Source organism: Trichechus manatus, unplaced genomic scaffold (assembly GCF_000243295.1).
Source record: "Trichechus manatus latirostris isolate Lorelei unplaced genomic scaffold, TriManLat1.0 scaffold00298, whole genome shotgun sequence".
Classification (NCBI taxonomy): domain Eukaryota; kingdom Metazoa; phylum Chordata; class Mammalia; order Sirenia; family Trichechidae; genus Trichechus; species Trichechus manatus.
The window spans coordinates 262,120-266,379 of NW_004444234.1; positions in this window are offsets into that span (position 1 = coordinate 262,120).

A 4,260-nucleotide genomic window follows, 5' to 3' on the forward strand; every position below is an offset into this window, starting at 1 on the left:
ATTTTCTTTCGTTGGTATTTTCAAAGTGTATTTTATTATTTTCTCCTATAAATAAACATTTAAGTCATAAACATTTGTTTTTTAAATTTCTGTCTTGATTATTTCTGAATTGGTTTTAAGTCTAATTTTCTGTGTATGAAATATTTCTAGCATATAGATGCATAATGTAAACTGCTATATTGAAAAGACACAGACGGTTTATATATTATTGACTATTTCTCTTGTGCCTCTTTGTGTTCATATAAAACACATTTATTTTTATATCAACTGACAATATAAAGTAATAAGATTTTGGACAAGTTAAAAATACATTTCTCAATATCCTTTGTATTTTATCTATTTTTCCATGCTTCATTTTCTTTATGCTCAATATTACATTTACAAAGTAAAAATGATCTCCTGAAAGATAATCTATAATCTGTAATCTATAATACAAAATACACAAGGTATTTATAAATATCTATTTATGTATAAATAAACACCCACTCTTCTTTGGCAAGAATGTTAAATTGTTACATTTTCTTTTCCCTAGCCATTACATTTTATATGCAACGACATTTCAACCAAGGAGCTCAAAAACAGTGTAATTTATATATTATAAAGGCTTATTTTTCTTTTACTTCTACTAGTGGAAGTACAACCAGAATGCTCCTTAGAAGGAAGGTGAGACTATATCTTACATACTTCGGACATGTTGTCAGGAGGGATCCGTCCCTGGAGAAGGACATCATGCTTGGTAAAGTACAGGGTCATCGAAAAAGAGGAAGACCCTCAACGAAATGGATTGACACAGTGGCTTCAACAATGGGCTCAAGAATAACAATGATTGTGAGCATGGTGCAGGACTCGGCAGTGTTTCATTCTGTTGTACATAGATAGGGTCACTATGAGTCGGAACCGACGTGACGGCACCTAACAACAACAACAGCAAGTGGTAGTCTTCCCAGAGACATTTTATATTTCTCTTCCACACTGTGAAAGAGCATGTACTGGGTGTTCAGCTGCGTAGGGCATACGTGTATGTCCTTAAGCAATATGTAGACTGCTCTTGCTTGATCAAAAACTGGACAGATATGCTACGTTCACTGGTAGAATTTTACCTCTTTTCAATTCCTGTCCTTTTCCTTTTAATTATTTTGCTACTTCATGAATTTGTGTAATATTTCAGTTTAATATAAGGTGTTTTACATTTAAGTATTGATACAATAAACTAGCATTCAGGAAATATTCTTATCTCTATAATGTTTAGGACATAAAAGATAGTGATTAAAAATAAGATGTCTTTCTGCCAGTTTTTTTTTTTAAATGACCTTTTTAAGTTTTAATTCAAATTACTTAAGCTCAGAAATATTATTTTTTCAGATAGGTTTGCATTTACAAATAATTTCTTATTTTGTGGTAAAATATATGTAACCTAAAGTTTGCTATCTTAACCCTTTTTTACTGTACAGTTTAGTGACATTAGTTACTTTCACCATGTTGTGTTATCATTACCACTATCCATTTCCAAAAGTTTTACATCACCCCAGACCGAAACTTAGTACCCCTTCAGCAATAACTCCCATTCCTCCCTCTCTCCCAGCCCCCTGGTAACCACTAATAATCTTTGGTATCTATGTATTTGCCTATTCTAGATATTTCTTCCACAACTGCTCTGTCAGTTTGTCCTACTGGGTAGCTAGTGTGTTGCTATAATGCTGAAATCTACGCCAGTTGTATTTGAAATAACAATAGTGTCATCCATGGTGGACAAGTTTCAGTGAAACCTCCAGATTAAGACAGACTAGGAAGAAAGGCCTGGCAACCTACTTCATAAAGTTAGCCAATAAAAACCTATGGATAACAACAGAACATTTTCCAATATAATGCTGGAAGGAGCAGGACCAGGCAAAGTTTCCTTCTGTTATACATAAGGTCACCATGAGTCAGTGCTGACTTAGCAAATAACAACAACAACAGATAATTCACAGAAGTGAGGTATTTATCCCTTTGTGTCTGAATTAACCCACCCAGCATAACGTTGTCAAGGTTCGTCTATGCTATAATATGTATTAGAATTTTACTTCTCTTTACGACTGAATGATGCTCCATTTTGTGTGTGTATACATGTGTGTGTATGAATATATGTTGTGGTTATTGTCAGGTGCATTCAAATAGGTTCTGACCCATAGTGACCCTATGTACAACAGAACAAAACACTGCTAGGTCCTATGCCATTCTCAAAATCGTTGTTATGGTTGAGCACCTTGTTGCAGCAACTGTGTCAATCTATCTCCTTGAAGGGCTTTCTCCTTTTCACTGACCCTCTACCAAGTGTGATGTTTTTTCTCCAGGGACTGGTCCCTCCTAATAATGTGTCCAAAGTATATAAGACAAAGTTTTACCACCCTAACTTCTAAGGAACATTCTGGCTCTACCCCTTCAAAGATGGATTTCTTCCTTCTGGCAGTCCATGTTATGTTCAATATTCTTTGCCAGCTTCATAATTCAAAGGCATCAATTCATCTTCGGTCTTCCTTATTCATTGTCCAGCTTTCCCATGCATATGAGGCAATTGAAAACACCATGGCTTGGGTCAGGCACACCTTAGTCCTTAAAGTGACATCTTTGCTTTTTAACACTTAAAAGAGATCTTTTGCAGCAGATTTGCCAATACAATGCATCGTTTGATTTCTTTGTATTTTTATTTTTATTGTTGTACTTTAAGTGAAAGTTTACAATTCAAGTTGGTCTCTCATAAAAAAAAAAATTCTACATACATTGTTATGTGACCCTAATTGTTCTCCCTATACTTTGACAGCACACTCCTCCTTTCCACCCCTGATTTCCCGTGTCCACTCAACCAGCTCCTGACCCTCTCTTCTTTCTCATCTCACCTCCAGACAGAAGCTGCCCATCTAGTCTCATGTATCTACTTGAACTAAGAAGCACACTCCTCCCAAGTAGTTTTTATCATTTGATTACTTGACTGCTGCTGCCATAGGTGTTGATTGTGGATCCGAGTAAAATGAATTCCTTGACAATTTCAATCTTTTCTCCATTTATCATGATGTTGCTTATTGTCCAGTTGTGGGGATTTTTGTTTTCTTTGTGTTGAGGTGTAGTCCATATTGAAGGCTGTAGTCTTTGATCTTCATCAGTAAGTGCATCATGTCCTCTTCACTTTCAGCAAGCAAGGTTGTGCCATCTGTATATTGCATGTTAATAATGAGTCTTCCTCCAATTCTGATGCCACTTTTCATATAGTCCAGCTTCTCAAATTACTTACACAGCGTACAGATCGAATAAGTATAGTAAAAGGATACAACCCAGACAGACACCTTTCCTGACTTTAAACCTCAGTATGTCCTTGTTCTGTTCGAATGACTGCCTCTTGGTCTAAGTACAGGTTCCTCACGAGCAGAATTAAGTGTTATGGAATTTCCATTCTTCATAATGTTATCCATAATTTCTTATGATCCACAGAGTCGAATGCCTTTACGTAGTCAATAAAACACAGCTAAACATCTTTCTAGTATTCTCTGCTTTCAGCCACGATCCATCTGACATCAGCAATGATATCCCTCATTTCATGTCCTCTTCTGAATCAGGCTTGAACTTCTAGCAGTTCCTTGTCAATGTACGGCTGCAAATGCTTTAGGATGATCTTTAGCAAAATTTTACTTGTGCGAGATATAAACGATATTTTTCGATAATTTCCGCTTTCTGTTGGATCACCTTTCTTTAGAATAGGCACAAATATTGATCTCTTCCATTCAGCTGGCCAGGTAGCTGTCTCCCGAATTTATTGGCACAGACCAGTGAGCTCTTGCAGCACTGCATCTGTTTGTTGAAACATCTGAATTGGTATTCCATCAATTCCTGGACTCTTGTTTTTTGCTAATGCCTTCAGTGCAGCTTGGACTTCTTCTTTCAGTACCATGAGTTCTTGATCATATGCTACCCCTTGAAATGGTTGAACGTAGACCAATTCTTTTTGGTACAGTGACTCTGTATTCCTTCCATTTTCTTTTGATACTTCCTGCGTTATTTAATATTTTCCCCATAGAATCCCTCAGTATTGCAATTCGAGGCTTGAATTTTTTCTTCAGTTCTTTTAGCTTGAGAAATATTGAGAGTGTTCTTCACTTTTGGTTTTCCAACTCCAGATCTTCATACATTTCATTGTAATACTTTGTCTTCTCTAGCTGCCCTTTGAAATCTTCTATTCATCTCTCTTACTTCATCATTTCTTTCTTTCCCTTTAGCTATTCTGCTTTC